Consider the following 23,665-nt stretch of genomic DNA (forward strand, 5'->3'; position numbering starts at 1 on the left):
TCTCTGGTCACCACATCTTCATAATCAGGTCCCACATTAAACCCACAACAAAACACAAATCATCATTTCAATAATTCACACATACATGAACCTGCTTCATCATATCATCCATTATATTAATGCCAAACCAAAATTCCCCCTCCTGCAATGAAGCAGCTGTACAGGTACCTCCTACCACTATATAAGGCAGCCTTCTTCAGCTGCTCTGGTTCAGCCCCCAGGCACAGAGAAGGAGAGGACCAAGATGGCAGCAGCACTGGTAAAAGCATATGAGTGAATAAACCATCTTGAAATAACAGAACTGGTGTGTAGTGTGTTTCTTATGTTTTACTGTGAGGGTTGGATATATGGTGTATGAACATGTGTCCAATGTGGTGCGTGCACTCACCAGGAAAACAGTGGGAATCATTTGTGTTGAACCATGAATGGGTACAGGGCTGAGTGTCTGTCCTACCATGTGCTACCAGTGAGCAGTGACGTGGTCTTCGTCTCACAGGGAACAAGGAAAAAGACAAGAAGTAGACAGAGGACAGATACACAAGGGCTAGGGTTTCAAAGGGCCTGGTCACAATGCAGGAAGAACTGAGAGACAGGAAGAGGAGAGAGATACTGAGAGCAGTGGTCAGATGGACATGTGCTCTGGAGATGCAGATGATCAGGTGAGAAAATCAGCTACAGCATCAGATGTTGTTCCAGGGATCAGTAAACTTTCAAGTGGACTCATCCTGAGGTTTAAAATCCTTTCAGATGATATTGTGTCCACATGGTGTCGTATATTTAAACACTGTAAAAATATGAAATGAGAGGTCAGAGGGACCTGTTACAGTCACTGCTGTGGCCAAGAACACTAAGGGGGAGGGCACAGGTGTAGAAACCCCAAGACAGATGGATGAGTCAGTTAAAGTTCTCTTTATTAAACTCAAAATCACTGGATCAAAGTCCAAGACCAGGAAACAAAACTTATACAACTAAATCATCCAAGAAGGAGAAAAACTTAAGAAGCTCAAGTTCAAAGCTTAAAACTCTGAAGTCCTTACTTGAGGTGAACAAATGAAAGTGAATCCAAAGGGAACAGAGGACAAATCCTGGAGGTGACAAAGACAGAGAAACAGGTAACACTAACGACAGGACACCAGGTGAACACAGATTGCAGGATGAGAAAAGCAGGTACAACCACAGGTACAACCGCAGGTACAACCACAGCAAGAACACAGCAAGAACACAGCAAGAACACAGCAAGAACACAGCAAGAACACAGCAAGAACACAGCAAGAACACAGCAGGAACACAGCAGGAACACAGCAGGAACACAGCAGGAACAGACTTGGACAAAACACTGATGAACACAGTCTCAGAGACAAGTGAAGAATGCGACTTAAATACACTAGGGCTAATTAACAACAGGTGACACACATTAGGGCAGGACAGACAATCAGCAAAGGAAGGAAACAGGAAAAAGACAAGAAGTAGTCAGAGGACAGATACAGAAGGGCTAGGGCTTCAAAATAAAACGGGAAAAGCAAAACCAAAACTCAAGAGACCAAAACAAGAGTAACATGAAATCTTAGTTATTACCTAACACAGTGAAACCACTGAGTACATTTGTGAATAGTTGTCTCCGTTCAGGAAGCAGCCTGACTTCCTCTAGTAAATAATAACAAATAAGGAGCTCTTACATGGACTTATACAGTAAACAATCATCACAATCATTTCAAGTTTCCATCATATTATTCCTGAGATAATATGAAACATTTCCAAATCAACACTTCAGGAGCTTTGGCACCTTCTAGAGGCAGTTAGTGGAAAGAAGCTCAGGTGAAGAGCAGATTTCATTGTTGACTCTCTTTAATATCACACTTTGTGAATGTGTTCCTCTTCTGCTCTCAGCTTTCTTACCCTGGACTTCATCTGTCAGCCAGTGATGATGTTTAACCCAGCACGTGCTTCATGGTTCACTTCTGTTTATCTGAACATCTCAGCTGCCATCCCTGGTGGGGTGAGTGCAAAGAGGTTTGGAAACAATATAGAGATGACATTTCTGGAAATCACATTCAAAATGATCAACTTTACTCAGTACCCTAAAACAGCTCCTATTGGCCCACATTTTCTCTGCTCCTCCTCTGTTTAGGGGCCAGGAACCATGGTCAAGCCCTAAATGTTACATGGACACTTTTCTTCATCACTACAGAAGTGTTTATTTTTGTACAAGTTTATGTGTAAAGCTGGAAATACTGCACACACAGCTAATTTTAGCCTCTGGAATAAACTCTGTGTGAGTTAAAATCAACTCAGTCTGAGTGATGTGTGACCATTGAATAGACTCTGTGGCAGAGTTAAAATAACTCTGTTCCTGGAGCTGAATGTTTAACTCTGAAACAGAGTTAACTTGAACTCCTCCTGGTGTTAAAATACTCATCCCTCACAGAGTGCAACTCTAAAATTTACTTAACTTCAATATAAACTCTTCTCCAGTGTTGACACCAAACACTCAAAATGAGTTTTATTTACACTTTTTAGAGTTCAAATTTATTCATTATCATATTATTTAGTTTTATGGGAAAATGGCCACCAAACACCATCCTGTTGATTTTTTTGCTTTTATTTGTGCAAATACATTTAAAAATTCAACACATGACACTTTGAATTAATTCCTGTCTTAAAACTGTAAAATTTAACAGCACACAGGCAGCAAATAATGCCAATGAAAAACATTTGTGAAGTTGTATAAAACACTGTAAACAACACATTACTGCATAATAAAATGTCTGCAAATGTATAAAAAACTGACACATTTCTCTGTGGTGCATTGTGTAACTTGAGGTAGACGACTACTCACTTTACAGTTCAAGTATAAAACAGTAAGAGAACTCATTCAATTCAGATTAGAAATCAGATTATACAACTCTCTGATACAACATAACATTATGAATCACAACCATATGACATCTGAGCATCAAACCATTTGAAATATCTTAATCTCTCCCTTTCTAGAATCAGTTCACTCTGTGTAGTGTCACTCACTTGGAAAGCATGGAAGTGATCATGGAAACAAGTTTCATGCTCAATCAAAACAAAAAACACTTTGATGTTATTTTGCTGAACAATGGTTCATGTTTTCATCAGTACCAGTGCACACAAAGAGTCCAACACGATACTCAGCTCCACAGCATTTCACCCACTGTGTGACAGACGATGGCTTCAGAATCAAGGTAAAGAGATTCAGTTGTATAAAGAACTACAGTATTTGGTTCACCACTCCCCAAAAGCTTGGCTATAACTGAAGCACACACGTCTTTGTTGTGAGTAGAACCTGAAGGAGCTGCTTCAGTATTTTGGAAATGAGATGAAGTATTTCATCAGTTACAGACTGAGAATTGTTTACTGTCTCTGTGTCGTTGTTGAAAGGGATCTGGTTAGACACACTTGTGTTATCAATGGAGCTGTGTATCTTAATGAGATGTCTCCTGAATCCACAATAACTAGAGAGACTTTTACCTGGATACATGGCATGAATTCATTTGAGGTTCCTGAACAAAAGCAACACTGAGCCAAAGGATGAATTACAGAGGAAACATCTCAACATTTTGGCTAAATAAGCTACTTATGGTTTGTTTAACAGCTTTGCTCTGAGCTCTTTTACTCTGTCTGCAAAAATGTGAACAGGCTGGAGAGAGCGTCATCATACTTCACACCGAAAACAAAATGTGACTTGAACAGCTCATCAAAAGCACCAAAGGATGTACATGACTGATATAACAGAAGCTTTTTGTCCAAGACAATATAAAAGGTGAAAACCTGGGTCTTTGAAGTTTCTGTGGTAAGAAGATATGGCTGATGGGTTCCTTCAGTGGTCAGGAGATGATCCTCAAGGCTTTGGGATGACTGAAACAAGAGAAATATGTTTACAAAAATGTGTTTCTAAAACTCAGCAACATCTACAGTATTTGGAAGTTTTGACAAACCTTCTGAAATTTTACCAGATGATCCGTTGTCTCTCCGACGCTGATCTTTGTGGGACGCTTTCTTCCAGCTGGTTGTGGAGTGAGAAGATGAAGCAGCACCAGAAGAGAAGCCATGTTGCTGTCCTACTCTGGGGACAGAGTGAAAAGTACTTTTACACTCATTATATATATTAAGTAGTGTGTTTATGATATTACTCTGTGCATTGTTCTAATGGTTTTACTATGATCTTAACCAGGGTCTGTTTTGACCGATTCTCAGGGGAGTAAGATAGAGACATGGGACCTTGTCCTACCCCCCCATTTGTGTGTACCCCGAGTCCAACGGTACCACCCTTGAGTCTCTAGGACTTAGGGTTCCAGAGTTATGAGCATTTGAATTCCTCCATATAAGTGAACTGGGAGCGTGAAAATGTGCCTGTGAGAGTCCAAAAGTGATCCCCCAGAAAGTGTTTAGGAGCACGTTTCAGAGTTTAAGGAGTTGTTTGGACCCCCCTTTCTGTGGTACTTTTTGTAAAGTTGAAGTTGGTGTTTAGGGTTGCTAAGAGTGTACAGGGCTTGGAGTTTTAAACATTTACACAAATAACAACTATTAATGGCCCAGTCATTATAAATCTGTGCTGCAGAGCAAAGCAATGTTCAGCCCTCACACTGTATCTTAACTGCAGACTTAAGTGGCCTATTTAGACTCAGAGATGCTTTTGTAAAATAAATCAATAAAAACACAATAAACTGACGACTGTTGGACGACTCACATAACTGCATTACTATTCTGATGATAACTGTACCTGCTTCATCAGCAGTGTCAGATCCTTCATTCAGAGCAGCTTTCAGTTGTTGTTTTAAGAGAGACGTCTCTTTCAGGTTCCTGCCTCCTTGATAACTTTATCTTTAAAACTGCTGTTCCATTTTTCAAGGAACCTTGAAGCAACCTCTGCTCCAAACATCAGTGAGAAGTCTTGCAAAATCTAAATAAAAAGAGAAAAACATTTTCAAATGTTTAAAATAAACCAATATTTTTACTAAAAAATGACCGCTGTGGGTCAGGAAGAATCTGCTGACGGTAGTAGAAGGTTTCTCTCATCTTCTGGGACTCTAAGTCAGGATCAGCTGTGTGGTGAAGGAGAGATATGGCTTCCATGCATTCATCTCTGATTGGCTGATCATCATATGTTCTGGATGATGTGGGACCTGCTTTTAGCTCCACTCTACTCTGGGATGAAGCGGTGCTTTTGGATTTGTCTTCATGCGCCACTCAAGAAAGGGTTAGAGCCTTTGTTGCTTTGAATATCATGTTTCAGTGTTCCTGAAAGAGTAACCGTGTGGTGGAATCTTTCAAACTTCCAGTCTCTTCATACTCTTTAATCACAGTCATCTCTGCTGGTTTTGAAGTAAGAATTTTCTCCAATTTCTAAAAAAGAAAACATTATAAACTATTTACAACTACTCTTAGATCTATGTTGTAAGCAAATACATTCATCTCATACATGTACATATTACTTGCATTTTTTAGGAATTATGTCAAATAAGGATTAAAATCTTGTTGTAAACAAGCTGGAAAACAATTACATTTTCTGCAAGCACACTGTCCATCAAAGGCTGGCATCCAGAATCACTTGTGTCTCTGCTTAAAGTGCTTGAGACTGACAGTGTATCTGTCAGACTTGGAGAGGAGGAGCCTTCACACCCTTGCTGCAGGACACTTAGATCTGAAGATCACACACACACAAGTATAAGGCAAATAAAATCTAAAGACCAGCACATTAAAACTATATCACAGACCTGGCTGGATATTACCTGTCTCAAGACAAAACATTACCATTACCTATAACTCTGCTTACCACAAGTAGTGAGGGTCACATATTCTGTCAGGTCTGAACGATCAGCCAGGTTCATAGATGCTTCAGTAGATGGGAGGTCTGAAATGCAGACAACACATACAGCTTAATATGAACTGATTAAATACTGTACTTTGGAATTCTTATCATCCAATTCTCACAATACAATCACATACAAATCTCTCAAAATATAAGTGCAGCAAAATATGAATGTTTAAATGACAGTAGATAAAGTGAGAACAATGACAAAATATCACACATTTAAAGTACTTTTTGATAAAAATCATGCTCTTACCAGCCTTGTGACGACGTTCCTTGTGCTGCTCATGCCGCGATAAAATGTGTCGTGAATTCCAGGGGCAGAGTTAAAACCAGATCCTGAACACCAGGGAATAAACTCCAAAATTCAACTCGGCCTGGGTGTACACCTTAACACAAACTGTAGTCAGAGTTATAAAATAAACTCCAGAAATGTAACTCTTTCACACTTTTTTGCCTGACTCCAGATTTTAGTACTTTGTGAATTTGCTGTGTGTTAGTACATGTAGTTGTGTACAGTTCAGCTGCTGCTGTCCTTGGTGCTGAATTCACCAACCCAGCTGAATGGTCCTGAGTGATTATTGTTGTAATTCATTGGGTATTTTTGAGGAGGTTCAATATCATTAGTATGGGTTATGTTTTGGTTAATGTTAGGCTTTCAGTTATGATGTGTCCTCATAACTATATTAAGACAACAATGTGTGTGTGTGTGTGCGTGAGAGAGAGAGAGAGTGTTTGTCCTTTGATGCCTTTGATGTATCAACATTCTACAGTCTGATGTCACAGGCTGCAGTAAGTGGACACACAGCCAGAGACAAGTTCAGAAGTCAAACAGGAGCAGAAACAGTTGGACTGGACAGGACTTGCTCATGATTTAGGAAGAAAGAAGCACTCAGATATTTCTGCACAATTATTGACAAGGAAGGGAGGAGCTACTGCTGTTACAAGGACAAGAGGAAACCACAGGAAAGTGCAGATCAGCTCCAAGGTTTTCAGTAAGTCAGTACATGTTAGTAGTTCATGTTAGTGTTTAGTTCATTTAGTGAAATGTTTTGTTCAGGTGATTTGTTTGTTAACCTGATGTGATATTTAAGGACACAAGAACACGATGTTCAGCCAAAAAGTGTTTGGGCACACACACAAAAAGTAGCTGTTTTAAATATTTCCATCTTACATCTTACATCTTACTCAATGTTGGACAGGAATGGACCTATAAGTGATCAGACTCAGTAACAGCCTTTATCAGATGATGGATAGTCAGAGAATTCTCGTCAGGTGGATAAGGTGATTTTTGATTGCTTCTTGTGCTTGGATTTGTAGAGAAATCCAGATGATTATTGTCTCTATTAAACATTGGATTTGTTAGTGGCGTTTTAGCATGTATAAAGAGACTTTTTATGTGTTGGTGTTGCTCACGGCCATACCACCCTTGGCACGCCCGATCTCGCCTGATCTCGAAAGATAAGTAGAGTAGGGCCTGGTTAGAACTTGGATGGGACACCACCTGGGAATACTAGGTGCTATAAGCCTTTTATCTCCAGTTTTGATTCACAATAAACAAAAAAATATCATCCCTAAACTAGTGTGGTTCATCTCCATCTTGTGACGTGGCTTTGTTGATTTAGAGTTATATGTCAACTTATTAAACCCATTTTTAGGAGAGGGAGCTGAAAAGGGAGCTTGCTCCGCTCACTCCACGCATCAACCTGGCATTGCATTGCCGCCGGGAACGGTGCACCTTTCTCTTGCTTTGTAGAAAATCAAGTTCTGACACACATGTTTAGTTAGGAGTCAAACTTTTACTGTGGCTGAAGGAACATGCGGCTAAGTTTTTATCAAGTGAATTGTGCACAACCAGTCAGTTGATTTACTGATATCACCCAGGGAACCCAGCTCAACAACACAGTGCACCTCAGCTACGATGATTGGTCGCGGACTCCCTGAAGACGCCAGATCGTTTCCCAGACTTTGTAGTCTCCATGTAAAAGCCAGGCCTGGATTTTTCAGGCTGGAGGTGGTGGGGAGGCTGGGATTTAGCACGCGGCAAGCCAAGGGAGGCGCACCGCGACGGTGGTAGCCGGGACGACTAGGGTCCTCAGCTGCTCTCTGAGACAGGCCTGTTCTGACTCTTGTTTCTCTTCATAACGCACAAGTCTTTCGCCTTTTACTAAAGACTTCCGTGGAGAGGAACACCAATGAGTTGAAGTTATTTTTGGCTGGCTTGGCCTTATGGCTGAGCCTTTTGAGTTGGTGAAAAGTCAAACGTCTTTGCAGAGCGCTATAAGTGGGAGCTCCCCTGTCCGACTTTGCTCTTCCTTTGCGGAAGAAATGCGTGCTAGATGTTGTCATTTCGTTGGTATACTTTATTTTTAGGATTTGGTGGGGATGCTGGCGTCTTTGAGACAGGAAAAGTGTACATGATGACAATAAAAAAAGAAATAACGCTACTGAATGAACCTATTTCTTCAATATGACAGATGATGCTTGAAAAATATACAGTTGTAAGAAGCAAAGGAAACAAGAGAAGCTTTTACAAAAACAAGGTTCATGCAGCATTTTCACTTTGCACTCATCAAACACACATTCACAGATGAATACATGACTTTATGTGTGTACAGGTCTAGTGTTTTTTTTTTTGTATTCTTTGACAGAGGCACAGGTACTGACATAGGTCTGAGATGCTAAGAGAGAGAGAGGTTAGGGCGAGGGAATGCATTATGCCAGAGAGTGTCCTCACCAAGATATAAGTACCAGTATGTGTGAGTGTGTGTGTGTGTTTGTCCTTTGATGCCTTTGATGTATCAACATTCTACAGTCTGATGTCACAGGCTGCAGTAAGTGGACACACAGCCAGAGACAAGTTCAGAAGTCAAACAGGAGCAGAAACAGTTGGACTGGACAGGACTTGCTCATGATTTAGGAAGAAAGAAGCACTCAGATGTTTCTGCACAATTATTGACAAGGAAGGGAGGAGCTACTGCTGTTACAAGGACAAGAGGAAACTACAGGAAAGTCCACATCACTTCTTTTGGTTGCTCTACTTGTCTACCAGACATTATTGTAGCCACTGTAAATGTATGACTACTGAAATTTAGTTTAGACTCTAGGTTCAGGTGAGTGATTGAATAGGGAATAACAGACCACAGATTAGTAGTATTAATAGGTATTTACTGCCGGCTTGTTTATATAACTGATTAAGGAAAAGAACAATAACACTGTAAACCATGCAACACAAATAACACAATGCCTCAATTTCCAATATGGATCAAAGATATGGAAAACCAAAATAAAAGTAAAATTACTGACCCCTATTTATCTGTTTAGGTTTTACCGTACCCTATTTGAGTTGAGGTATAATTTAATATCTATATTTCATAGATTGGTGGTTTAGTCCCGGGTATTTTGTTTGAATTAATTTCAATTTAAGTTCTCAATTTATCTCAGTTAGGCCTATTTATCAGTTTAGTTCTAATTTTCTATCTCCTTGTAGTTGCTTAACCAGCTCTACTCAATACACACCAGAGTGATACCAAATTGGCACACAATGAGTTAAACAATGAACAAATAAAATAAAACACAAAATATCAATGACTCATAACTCAAATCAGATCTCACAGAGAAATATGTTAGAAATTACATAAATTCCCACAGGTGGACATATCAGTTCTTTAGTTAAGTCCTTTTCTCTGTCCAAATAAAGTTCACAGCGAGTCTCTGCAACACAGTTCTGTCCTACCGCAATCTTCAGGTGCTGGATTTGTCTCTATCCACAGTGCGCGGGTGAATCCCACAGCGAAGACGATTCTTCCAGTGTTTCTCCTATGGGTGGCTCGCCATCTTGTGTTGACAACGCCAGTTGTACTCACGATCGATCTCCAAAAAAAAAACTGCCAAATCCTTCAAACTCGAAACAACCAAAAATAAAAAGAGTCCAGCAACGTACAGGCGTGAAATGGGTCAACCCAGTCCGACAGCTGACAAGTTCGGCGATGCCGACAAAATCAGCAAAATACTCCTTCAACGAAAATACCAGCGACTGCCGTGTCGAGCTCAGTTGTCACCATGTTTTCGTCGAAAACAAGCGGAAACCCTCTGAACGCAGTCAGTCAGTCGGAGAAGCACACACCGTACTGGAGGTGCATAAAATATATGTCCAAAGCTTAAAAGAAAACAAACCAAAATGTATCCTTTAAAATATAGTTTCTTCAATTTCCTTGTTTTCTCGCTTTTCGACTACTTTTCCCTCTCTCGTGTCAAATCTTTTTTTTCTCTTTTCTGTAACACTTATCCCTTCCTCCAACAAGTGACGCTAAAGCTACCTGATTGGCTGTTTGTGTTTGTGCTTGCTAAAGGAGCATTTCACACAAAAATAATGAATGAATTAACATTTTTTTAACTGTTTTTTTAAGGCTCCTATGAATGTATTGCTAAATTCATCTAGGTTACACCCTCCCCCCTTGACTTCATGCAAGTCCCTTTGCATGGTATAAATAAGCTAAACTATTTCTGGTTCAGGTAGTGGCGTGAGAGCAGGTTCCATGAGTGAATCTGTAATAACTGTGCTTAAGCTTTGAAATAGGGATTGGACAATAGTCACTAACGGATTTCCTAACTCTGGGTATGTCAACCTCTTCGGCTGTTGTCTTTGCCTTGATGATCTTCTCAAAGCACTCATCATTTCACTTCCACTTTCGTCATTTTCTACTTGGTTGACATCCATTTCAGGTTGATGTGTGTCTTCATTTTCCACATGTTCAGAGTCACTACATCTCTGGTTATCATCACCCTCAAGGAGTTCTGGTGTATCTTTAGCATTGGCTGTGACCAGTTCTGTTTCATCTACAACTTTGTCCAAAGTTAGTCCAGACAGTTTTTCCTTTTCAGGTTTGTCACTTCCAGGTGGCGGTTCCAGTTCAGGTAAGTAGTTTCTGTCCAGTAATGTGTCATTTTCTGGTAAGGGTTCAGCTGGTTCTTCTGGAGTACTGTCAAGAACAGCTTCAATGTCTGAACAGTTCGGCTCAACAGAAGAAGGTAAGTGCTGCTTTGGAGACATAACTATTTCATATTCGTGACTGAATCTGGTGGTCGTCAAGGGTGGATCTCGAAAGAAGTGTGTTGGATGGTCCACCTCATCATCAGAGTTAAACTCAGCCTCTTGCTCATGAGGATCAACACCTGGATGTCGACGTGTTCTTGGTCGTGTGGAAGGTTTGTTTGTCACTGCAGGTGGATCAGCTTCAAAAGATATGAACCCACAAGGTAATAAGAGATCTCTGTGCAGGGTTCTTAAGGGACCATCTTGGTTTTCTGGTTTGACTGTGTATACAGGAAGGTCAGCCTTGCGATTAACAACAACATACACAGTGCCCTCCCACTTGTCCGCCAGCTTATGTTTTCCCTTCAAGCGCACATTTCGTACCAACACACGGTCACCAACATCCAAGGTTGATTCAATGACATGTTTATCAAACCTGATTTTGTTTCTTTCAGCAGTTTTGGCTGCATTTTTGGTTGCAAGTTGATAACTCTCTTGGAGATGAGTCCTCAGGTTCTGAACGTATTGTGAATGAGATTTGTGACAGTCATGGTTCAATGGGACATTAAAGACAAGATCAATGGGCAAACGGGGTTGCCGTCCAAACATTAGCTCGTAGGGTGTGAACCCAGTTGTGTCATGCTTCGTACAATTATAAGCATGTACTAACGGTTTCACAAAATCCCGCCAGTGCTGTTTTTCATCAGTTCCAAGTGTACCAAGCATGTTCAAAAGAGTCCTGTTAAACCTTTCCACAGGGTTTCCCCTCGGGTGGTAAGGTGTAGTTCGCACTTTATGGATCCCTGCAAGATCACAGAGCTCTTTGATTGTTTTTGATTCAAAATCTGGCCCTTGATCACTATGCAATTTCTCCGGGAAACCATAATGAACAATAAAGTTCTCCCATAAATGTTTAGCTACAGTTCTAGCTTTTTGGTTTGGAGTCGGTATCGCTACAGCATATTTTGTAAAGAAATCGGTGATTACCAGGACATCTTTTGTGTTGTTGCGATCTGGTTCTATCGACAGAAAATCCATACATACTAATTCAAGCGGTCTGGTAGCTTGAATGTTTACAAGGGGTGCTGCCTTCTCAGGCAGTGCCTTGCGGCAGACACAGCGACTGCAGCTTTTAATCTTCTTCTCAATGTCATTAGCCATTTTGGGCCAAAAGAATCTGGTTCGTGTAAGATCAAGGGTTCTATCAATACCGAAATGACCCATGTCATCATGAAGGCTTTTCATAACCATTTCTCGCAGCTCTTCTGGAAGGACTAGCTGGTAATTAGTTTCTTCACTAATTTGTCTCTTCCTATAGAGAATTCCATTTTGGAGCTCCAGTTTTCCTATCTCTCGGAGAAGGATGGAAAGTTCTGGAAGCTCCCGTCTCACGGTTGGAGAGGGGGTATCCCCTGTTTCCAACTGGCGAATGATTTCACCTATTGTAGGATCAGCCCTCTGTTTCTGTTTCAATTCCTCCAGCGATATACTGGGAATGATCGGGAACCCATCACATTGCTCAAAGCTGTCTGGGACAGCCCCAGCTGACATAGCAAGAGAGGTCACAAGAGGAACAGTGGACCTGCTTCCATCAGGTTCCACTAATGGGGAGACAAGATGTTTCTCACACACGGCACTAACAATGTTACAAGACACATGAGCTACATCATCAGACTCAGGTAAGTGATGCTTTAAAAACTGATGAATTCGCTCCTCCTCCTTCTGAGAGACAAGATCATTGGTAAGTGCGGAATGAGGGCGCCGTGAGAGACCATCAGCGTCAAGATTGCGTCTCCCTGCTCGATACTGGAGCTGGAAATTGAAGGTGGAGAGGGCGGATAGCCAGCGATAGCTAGTTGCATCTAACTTGGCCGTGGTGAGAAGGTAAGTAAGTGGATTGCTGTCTGTGACCACTGTAAATGAGCTTCCATACAAATAATCACAGAATTTGTCAGTCACAGCCCACTTAAGCGCCAGAAACTCAAGTTTATGGGCTGGATACCGAGATTCACTCTTGGACAGCCCACGGCTGGCAAATGCAATGACACGCATCACCCCGTCCTGCTCCTGATAGAGTGCTGCTCCCAACCCAACTGTACTTGCATCTGTATGCAAGACATATGGCAGTTTTGGATTGGCAAAACCCAACACAGGGGCCGTGGTGAGTCTCTTGATGATAGTCTCAAAGGCTTGCTGACAGTTGTCAGTCCACCTCTCACCAAAGGGTTTGTTAGGTTGAAAGTACTGACTACTGTCTTCTTTTAACCTACTGCCCTTCCTCAGGGGTGGGTACCCAACAGTAAGGTTATTCAATGGCTTCACTATTTTAGAGTAATCCTGAATGAACCTTCTGTAATAACCAGCAAACCCCAAAAATGAACGCAACTCTTTGAGATTTCTCGGACTTGGCCAGGTTTTAAGGGCCTCAATTTTCTGGGGGTCTGTTTCGACACCATCTCGAGACACAATGTGTCCTAAGTACCTCACGGATGTTTGGAAAAATTTACATTTTTCCAAGGATAGCTTCAATCCATATTCTTTAAGACGATTGAGCACATGGAGAAGACGGGTTTCATGCTCCTCAAGAGTGTCTGAGAACACAATCAGGTCGTCTAAAAACACAAGGACTTCTTTCAAGTTGATGTCACCCATACACTTCTCCATCAACCTTTGAAAAGTACTGGGAGCATTAGTTACGCCCTGGGGCATTCTATTAAACTCCCAGAAACCTAGAGGGCATACAAAGGCAGTTTTGTGTTTGTCAGCCTCATCTACCTCAATCTGATAATAACCAGATTTGAGGTCCAAAACCGAAAACCACTTTGAACCCGAGAGTGCCGAGAAGGTCTCCTCCAGGTTTGGCAGAGCATAGGCATCCTTGATTGTCTGTAGGTTTAACCTTCGATAATCAACACAGAGCCTTATGTCTCCGTTTTTCTTCTTAACCACCACTATGGGTGAAGAGAAACAGGATTCAGACTCGCGGATTACTCCTGCCTCACTCAGCTCTCGCAGATGCCTCCGAACAGCGTCAAGATCTTGTGGGTGTATGGGACGAGGCCTGTGTTTAAAGGGGGTTTCATCACTTAATCGGATTTGGTGCTTAACTTTATCTGTTCTACCAAAATCAGAATCATGTTGAGCGAACACCTCTGGCATAGCGCTCAGCTTCTGCTCTACTCGCGTCCGCCACTCAGGAGGAAGCGGAGAGTCCTCAAAGTTGAAGATTAACCCTTTATTTTCAGGTGACGTAGGGACCTTAGTTGTTGACGCTGCGTCCTTCTGGGTCTGTTTAGTGGAGATCACTTCTTGCACGGCATGGATATCAGCTATGACACTCTTTGCTGGAATAATGAGGTCATGCTTACTTTCGTTTTGCAGTACAACTGGCAACCTTCTGGAGGGACTGTTTGGGAGACTGATTAAACAGCTTCTAACCATCACGCCTCCTGGCAAGGTTGAAGATGAAGGGGGTTCAATTACAACCCACTTCTCTGATGTCTGGCTGTCAACATGAACGAACCCTTCCAAGACACAGCTCTGGCCTGCTGGGACAACTTCGGGGTCTCTCCCTGCTAGTCTCACAAGCCCCAAGCGGCTATTCTCCTTTTGTTTGTTTCTCTGCTGCATTATCTTCAGAACGACCCTATAACCATAGGGGAGAGCTTGAGAAACTGTGTTGGTCATGGAATAAGCCTCATACACTAGATCCAATGTGTTGGTACCAATCAAAAGTGCATTAGACTGCATGTCTGGTATGACTAATGCAAGGGTAGACACGGTGATCTCAGAACCAAAACAATCTTTAGGAAAGGTGATGTCTACTTCTATGAAACCTGAATATGGCACCGGCTGGCCATTTGCAGCCTCTATCTCTAACAGCTCATCCAAGGGATGGATGTCAAATCCTGAAAGATGGCTCTCATAGAACAGCTGTGAGACTGTTGTCACCTGTGACCCTGTATCAAGAAGGCAGGTGGAGGGTTGTCCATCAATGAGTACACTAGCAGTGTATTTAGCTCCAATCAACCCCTTGGGTATCTTTGCAGAGGCGAATCTTGTATGAGGAAACGACTTCTTGGGTTTCTTGGCTTTGTGCCCAGCATCAGAAGTGGGACTGTTATCACTGGCTTCAGCTCCCATCTGTCCCGTGATGAGGGCTGGGTCTAGTTTAAAGGCGGAGTAGCAACCGAGCCATTCTGATTTTCCCACTGAACCTGTCTTTCCTTTAATTGCTTCCTTTTCGCAGCCACCAATGCTGGATTTGGATCATTAGGACAGGAGGATGCAATGTGGCCATCTTCACCACACTGAAAACAGTACCATGGCTTCGGTCTGCTGCTTGGCTTTTGTTCAACAGTGGTAGGAGATCCTTTGGTCTTTGTAGACTGTTTTGTATTCAATTTTGTTGTACTTGTCTTAGTCTTTGAGGGTTGCTGTGCTCTTAGGCTTGTAATCTGGCTCTGAAGCTCAGTAACCTGTCTCTTTAACTCAATCACAGTGCTGTCTTGAGTAGGCAGATGGGGCTCTGCTTTTGATGTCTTAAGCCGGGTAAGTTGACTTTGCAGTTCAGTGATTTGCTTCCTTACATCAGTGAGGTCATTATCTACTGGTGTGGCAGTAGCGAAGGGGCTCGCAGTCAAGAAATGAGCACCAACCTTTTGTTTTGATGAACCAAGGTGCTTCCTCATTCGATTTTCTTTTGCAGAGTGTTTATCCTCCTCCACACGCAGTTGTAACAGAAGCTCAGAGAAAGCGGGTGGAGCATCCTTTTTACGTTCAAGCTGCAGGTCAGCTATTAATACATTATCCCAGCATCCTCTGCAAAATTGTCGCAACAGATGTTTATCAGCATCACTGGCAGACACACCGCCCCTCTTCAATGCTTTGGCAAGACCTGTCTGTAACCTGTATAGGTAATGGGATGGCTTCTCTCCTGCATCTTGCATGGTGTTAAGAAATTTAGCAAAAAGCTCATCACCATCTTCGACAGTTCCGAAAGCTGAATCAAGTAGTTCAAGGTAAGTTGAAGGCAGAGCTTGTGGACCAAGATGCTTTACCACATCAACAGCTGGTGATACAAGGCTGTCTAAAATTTTCCGTGAACGCTGCAATTCCGAAAGAGAAGTATCTTGAAGAATGAGTTCAACACTGTTGCGCCAAGTATCAAAATCAGCCTCATGACTGGGGCAAGGAGTTTTGCCAGAAAAACTTCTGAGCCTAAATGAGACATTCATCTGCGAGACAGGGGCTTCACTTCTCACAATGTGTTCCACAACCATTCGTTGAACTTCTGGAGGGTTAACATAACTTGTAGCTCCCTCAGGAATTTCACCTCCTTTAGCGCAGCTTGGTGTGTTGCTCAAAGAAGTTACTTTGGGCTCGGAAGTAGGCAATTGTGCTGGTGGGCTTTGGGGCACTGCAATGGAAAGCTCACTTGGAGGTTTACTTGCGGGCTCTGTCTCAGCAGCCACAGATTTACTGCATTCAAGCAGTTGCTCTTGCAAAAGCTTCTCAAAGGATCTGCCACTAAGCTTAGCAATCTTCTGCAGTTCGCTTAAAAAGCACTGGGTGGCGCTACCAGTCACAATGGGTACATATTCACTTGAAAGGGCTTTTACCTGGTAAATGACTTGACTGGGGCTTTCATAGTTGTATGGGAGTACAGGTGTAAGAGCATCCACTGCATTCCCACTCTCATACTCTACTATGACATTTCTGTGGTATGGAGACTGGGGGTTATCTACTCTTACTATTCTGGCTACACGCCCATATTTGTTCAAAAAATCAGTTAATTCCTCATCTGACTCAGTATCAGTGAGTCCACTAACAATGACTGAGTTAGATACTTTAATATTCTCACTTTCCACAACCTCCATATCGTCAGACTTTGAATAGTTTAGATCTATGTGGTCTGATAACTGGGTCAAATCAGAAGATTTTATTGTTATTCTGTTTAACTAGCAACCACTCCTGGCTGGCTCGCCAATTATGTAGCCACTGTAAATGTATGACTACTGAAATTTAGTTTAGACTCTAGGTTCAGGTGAGTGATTGAATAGGGAATAACAGACCACAGATTAGTAGTATTAATAGGTATTTACTGCCGGCTTGTTTATATAACTGATTAAGGAAAAGAACAATAACACTGTAAACCATGCAACACAAATAACACAATGCCTCAATTTCCAATATGGATCAAAGATATGGAAAACCAAAATAAAAGTAAAATTACTGACCCCTATTTATCTGTTTAGGTTTTACCGTACCCTATTTGAGTTGAGGTATAATTTAATATCTATATTTCATAGATTGGTGGTTTAGTCCCGGGTATTTTGTTTGAATTAATTTCAATTTAAGTTCTCAATTTATCTCAGTTAGGCCTATTTATCAGTTTAGTTCTAATTTTCTATCTCCTTGTAGTTGCTTAACCAGCTCTACTCAATACACACCAGAGTGATACCAAATTGGCACACAATGAGTTAAACAATGAACAAATAAAATAAAACACAAAATATCAATGACTCATAACTCAAATCAGATCTCACAGAGAAATATGTTAGAAATTACATAAATTCCCACAGGTGGACATATCAGTTCTTTAGTTAAGTCCTTTTCTCTGTCCAAATAAAGTTCACAGCGAGTCTCTGCAACACAGTTCTGTCCTACCGCAATCTTCAGGTGCTGGATTTGTCTCTATCCACAGTGCGCGGGTGAATCCCACAGCGAAGACGATTCTTCCAGTGTTTCTCCTATGGGTGGCTCGCCATCTTGTGTTGACAACGCCAGTTGTACTCACGATCGATCTCCAAAAAAAAAACTGCCAAATCCTTCAAACTCGAAACAACCAAAAATAAAAAGAGTCCAGCAACGTACAGGCGTGAAATGGGTCAACCCAGTCCGACAGCTGACAAGTTCGGCGATGCCGACAAAATCAGCAAAATACTCCTTCAACGAAAATACCAGCGACTGCCGTGTCGAGCTCAGTTGTCACCATGTTTTCGTCGAAAACAAGCGGAAACCCTCTGAACGCAGTCAGTCAGTCGGAGAAGCACACACCGTACTGGAGGTGCATAAAATATATGTCCAAAGCTTAAAAGAAAACAAACCAAAATGTATCCTTTAAAATATAGTTTCTTCAATTTCCTTGTTTTCTCGCTTTTCGACTACTTTTCCCTCTCTCGTGTCAAATCTTTTTTTTCTCTTTTCTGTAACACTTATCCCTTCCTCCAACAAGTGACGCTAAAGCTACCTGATTGGCTGTTTGTGTTTGTGCTTGCTAAAGGAGCATTTCACACAAAAATAATGAATGAATTAACATTTTTTTAACTGTTTTTTTAAGGCTCCTATGAATGTATTGCTAAATTCATCTAGGTTACATTATGGTTTGTGTTTATAGTTTGTACTTTGAGATCTCAGCCTGATCTCATGGTTTACTGATCATTTCCAATCTGTATAAGAGGTGTGTGATAGATAGATAGATAGATAGATAGATAGATAGATACTTTATTAATCCCCGTGGGGAAATTCGTGATGTTACTGCCAGTGCAAACCAAATATTTTCTGCTATTGCTTCCAGTGTTAAGACTCCTGTTAATGATAATGTTTGATGTGAGCAGGTGAATAAAGCTCAGTCCTTTGTCGTCCTTTGCTGTTTCCTTTTGATGTGGATTTTTCAGGCCAGGCTGTAGACCCAGCTAAGGGCCAGTTGAAGCTGAGTCCAAGTCTGGCCGAGTCCCCACACCTTACTCTTTTACTCTTCATTCAAGTGTTCAACTCTTCTTTTCAAAGAGGCACATCTTAAGCACTGGAGACCAGAGAAGTTGAATCCATAGAGCTTTATTCTTCAATACACAATTCAAAAGCTTGAGCCTCCCTGCAGAAAATGACTGATGAGTTTTACCATCTGTGCATCACTTTTTATATTGTAAATTGTAGGTGTGTTACAGACCAAGGGACATGTCTGACCACATCCCTTTTTCCCTTTCATTAGTTATTTTTTGCATGATTCTACTCATGTCTAAAATTTAACCCTTCCCATCTTACATCAAAAAAGTACAGCACGTGACCTTTACACATGACCAGTGGCAGATTGTTGATCAGGTTCAAGGACAGGTCTGTGCGTAACTGGACATATCCCTTTCTAATTCCCTCCATTTGATTGGTGTGCATCTATCTTTTTTTTCCTGGTATTTTGCAGGCCTGATGTCTAATAAAGTTTTTTCTCACGTGTACCACAACACCCTCCTAACAACCACGCTCTAACCACACTTTGTTTTTTAATGGAATCTGGGTTTCTTTCCATTGGGTTTTTAAACAAACTTTCCAGTGCCTCTAAAGCTCCGACACATGCATGCAAAGCATGAGTGATTATCACTTGTGATGCAGCAATAGCAGGCAGAGGCACACAAGGCAGCAACAAGTGCTGCAAGGGCAACCACCAATGGAATTTCTCTCATTGAAGTACACACAGATGGGTGAAGCACAGAAGGGTGAGGAGGGGTGAAGCATAGATGGATTCACACTGCACAAAACCTGACACAACAATATTCAGCAGCTGAATATTGAGCTCAGAGACTCACAGTGAAAATGTCATTTTTAGGTGAGTAAAGGTCGTGAGTCATGGTACTGATGGATTCTTCAGAGCTGTAGGGATGAAGGAGTGAGTGTTTGTCTGCTCGCTGCTGGTAGAAATGATTGTTCCCCTCAGTCCACAATGAGACATTTCCCTCACTAAAACCTCCAAATACAAGTTCTTCAAGAACAGATATTCATGTGGAACTTCACAGAATAATTCAGAAATGTTGGGAACTGCATTTCAAGACATGTTAGGTTGTGTGAGTGTGTTGTTGCAGCCTTAAAGTTGGGAAACACAAACATCCTCTTTGTCAAACATTTGTTGTTGATGTCACAGCAGCTGCTTCACCCGTGACAGGTAAAACACCTGACACTGTGCTGTTGAAGCAGCAGATGTTGAGCTGATGACTGCTCATAATGGAGAAAATGATCATTAAATCACCTGATAATAGAAATGAGATTGATGTTTACCTCTCACTCTGTCCCTGGGGGAGTGTGTTTGCTGTTTGGACTCACAAGTTTTCTTCTGAGTTTTGCAGAATGGGCCTAAAAAATGAACTGAATCAAACGCAGACCAGTATCCTGCAGTTTAAATGAAGACCACATCCTCATATGATGTGAACTTTGTGACACTGTGAGATCAGTGTTTGTTCTCTAGGTCAGTCAGAGGGACAATGTGTGTCCCCTCAGTGTCCAGACCTTGGTCCTGTCCTCTCATATCTCCCCATGTTCTCCTAAAGCTGATCCTGAATTGATTTGTAATCATAAATGTCTCATTTATATTGAGCTAAAACAGAAAACAGATGGTAAACTGTCATTTAAAAATTCAATAATAAATCTTCAAAGATATTCATCATTAACGAATTGTTTTCTGTGCACAGATGAGATACAATAATTAGTGGAGTAACTATAAAGACTGCATTTCTGTTAAAGCAGTGAGAGCAGTTTTTTTTCTTTGCACTTACGTTAATGTCAGTAACAGTGATTGTTCATCGTCTCCCTCGTATGTTTCTCTTCTTCTAACACCTGCTCTTTCATTTCTTGCTCCTTTTCTCTAAGTAAAAAGTGACAGACATGTTCTTAGCTGTTAATCAGTGTGTTGTTGCTTTTACATGGATAAAGTGTAGTAATGAGCATCTCAAACATTAGAGCAGGCTGAAGACCACAAGGCTGCTGCTTTCTGCTCCTTCTACCAGATCAGATTCAATTCAATTCAATTCAATTCAATTTTATTTATATAGCGCCTTCCACAATCAAAATTGTCTCAAAGCGCTTTACAAAGACCCAGAGCCTGACCCCAGAGCAAGCACTTAAGGCGACAGTGGCAAGGAAAACTCCCTTTTAACAGGAAGAAACCTTGAGCAGAACCTGGCTCAGATGGGGGACCCTCCTGCCGATGGCCGGGCTGGGTGAAAGGAGGAAAAGGAGGAAGACAGGACAGCTAGGAATGGAGGAGAGGGGGAGAAAGACATGCAGCATAATACAGACAATGTGGGTCAGTATTTGCATTACAGTTAGTAAACAGTTATTTGATAATGTGTGCTCAGCAGATTAGAATTATGAAACAGAGCACGGAGGCAAAAAGCTGTCATGACTGGTAATTATTTACATTGCAGTTTGCAAAGAATATTAATCAAATATTTATCTGTAGCAGAATGGAACATTAAAACATGTTAGAAATAGATCATTGTAAACAATAAACAGCAGCAGGTGGGTGGAGCCAGGACCATAGGACATGCAGCTCCGGAGCCAGAGGTACCTGCAGAAAGGTACAGAGAAAGAGAGACCAGAGAGAAACAAACACAGGACTACGGGACAGAGAGGACACAGAGTTAATGACATGTAATAAAGGCTAATAAATTTGAGAGTGGATCTGAAGAGAGAAAGAGAAAGAAGAAGAAGTGCGCAGTAAATCATGGGATGTCCCCCAGCAGCCTAGGCCTATAGCAGCATAACTAGGGGATGAATTCAGTTGCCTGAGCCAGCCCTACTAAGGGCTATATCCTTAACTGTAACATTGTCTATAGAGATAATTGTGACTAACTATAAGTTTAATAAATAACTAGGACTGTAACTACAACTAATTATAAGCTTTATCAAACAAGAAGGTTTTAAGCTTCGTTTTAAAATTAGAGAGGGTGTCTGCTTCCCGAACCCAAACTGGCAGTTGGTTCCATAGGAGAGGGGCCTGATAGCTAAAGGCTCGGCCTCCCATTCTACTTTTAGAGATTTTGGGAACCATAAGCAAACCTGCATTCTGGGAACGAAGCAGTCTGTTAGGATGATATGGTACTATCAGCTCTTTGAGATATGAAGGAGCCTGGCCATTGAGGGCCTTATATGTAAGGAGAAGGATTTTAAAATCAATTCTGGATTTTACAGGAAGCCAATGAAGAGAAGTTAGTACAGGAGTAATATGATCTCTCTTGCTAATTCCAGTCAGTACTCTTGCTGCAGCATTTTGGATCAGCTGGATGCTCTTTAGAGAGTTAACTGGACATCCTGATAATAGGGAATTACAGTAGTCCAGCCTAGAAGTAACAAAAGCATGGACTAGTTTTTCAGCATCACTCTGCGACAGAATGTTCCTAATCTTACTGATATTGCGCAGGTGAAAGAAGGCGGTCCTGGAGGCTTGTTTTATATGTGAGTTAAAGGATAGATCCTGATCAAAAATAACTCCAAGGTTCCTCACAGTTGTACTGGAGGCTAAATTAATGCCATCCAGAGTAACTATATGATTAGATAAACTGTTTCTGAGGTGTTTGGGACCAAGCAAAATAACCTCAGTTTTGTCTGAATTCAGAAGAAGAAAGTTACAGGTCATCCAGGCCTTTATGTCTTTAAGACATGCCTGAAGTATGGCTAACTGATCTGTTTCGTCTGGTTTCATAGATAAATATAGCTGGGTATCATCCGCATAACAATGGAAATTTATTCCATGCTTCCTGATAATATTGCCTAGGGGAAGCATGTATAAGGTGAACAGTATCGGTCCAAGCACAGAACCCTGTGGAACTCCATGACTTACTCTGGTATATATGGAGGGATCATCATTAACATGAACAAACTGGTATCTATCTGATAGATATGATTTAAACCAGCCTAGTGCTGTTCCTTTAATCCCAATAACATGTTCCAATCTTTCCAATAGGATACCATGATCAATGGTGTCAAATGCAGCACTAAGATCTAGCAGGACAAGTATAGAGACGAGTCCATTATCTGATGCTATAAGAAGGTCGTTGGTAACTTTCACCAGTGCTGTCTCTGTGCTATGATGAACTCTAAATCCTGACTGAAAAACTTCAAACAAACCGTTCCTATGTAGATGATCACACAACTGAGATGCAACAGCCTTTTCAAGAATTTTAGAATTAAAGGGGAGATTGGATATAGGTCTGTAGTTTGCCAGAATGTCAGAGTCCAGAGAAGGCTTTTTAAGTAAAGGTTTGATAACTGCAACCTTAAAAGCCTGTGGAACATATCCTGTAACCAACGAGAGATTTATTTGATCTAATATGTGAGTGCCAATCAAAGGCATCACCTCTTTAAGAAGCCTGGTCGGGATAGGATCCAAAAGACATGTTGATGATTTAGATTTAGAAACTATTGAAGTCAATTCAGCTAGATCTATGGGAGAGAAACAGTCTAACGGCAAATCAGGACTGGAAGATGTTTCTAAAGATGCTGTTCTGGACATACCTACATCATTAACAGTTGTAGGCAGGATGAGATGGATTCTGTCTCTAATGTCTACTATTTTGTTGCTAAAGAAGCTCATAAAGTCATTACTAGTGAGAGCTAGAGGGATGGATGGTACAACAGAGCTATGGCTCTTTGTCAGCCTGGCTACAGTGCTGAAAAGAAACCTGGGGTTGTTCTTGTTTTCCTCTATTAATGATGAGTAATAGGCAGTTCTTGCCTTACGGAGGGCTTTTTTATACATTATAAAGCTATCTTTCCAGGCTAGGCGGAATTCCTCTAAGTTAGTGGATAACCATTTCCTTTCCAGCTTTCGTGATATCTGCTTTAAAGTACGTATTTGTGAATTGTACCATGGAGCTAGCTTCCTCTGATTACTGACCTTCTTTTTCAAAGGGGCAACAGAGTCGAGGGTTGAACGCAATGAAGCAGCAGTATTATCAACTAGATAGTCTATATCTGCTGGAGTAACGTTTAGGTCATTGCCCTCTGTAAAACTGGCACATGGCAGT

At 41.4% G+C, this 23,665-nt stretch overlaps 1 non-coding gene and 2 pseudogenes across 1 annotated transcript; all 3 read left to right on the forward strand.

Moving 5' to 3' along the window:
* The first annotated feature begins 7,246 nt into the window (after positions 1-7,246).
* On the forward strand, positions 7,247-7,365 carry LOC121189115 (annotated as a pseudogene).
* Positions 7,366-7,427: 62 nt separating this feature from the next.
* Positions 7,428-7,579, forward strand: LOC121189050 (annotated as a pseudogene).
* A 380-nt stretch (positions 7,580-7,959) lies between these two features.
* LOC121189069 lies at positions 7,960-8,074 on the forward strand. The gene has a single exon (XR_005894785.1). It is a non-coding gene; the product is annotated as a U5 spliceosomal RNA (small nuclear RNA).
* Positions 8,075-23,665: the final 15,591 nt, after the last annotated feature.

The sequence above is a fragment of the Toxotes jaculatrix genome, chromosome 10 (assembly GCF_017976425.1).
Source record: "Toxotes jaculatrix isolate fToxJac2 chromosome 10, fToxJac2.pri, whole genome shotgun sequence".
In the NCBI taxonomy this organism is placed as follows: Eukaryota; Metazoa; Chordata; class Actinopteri; family Toxotidae; genus Toxotes; species Toxotes jaculatrix.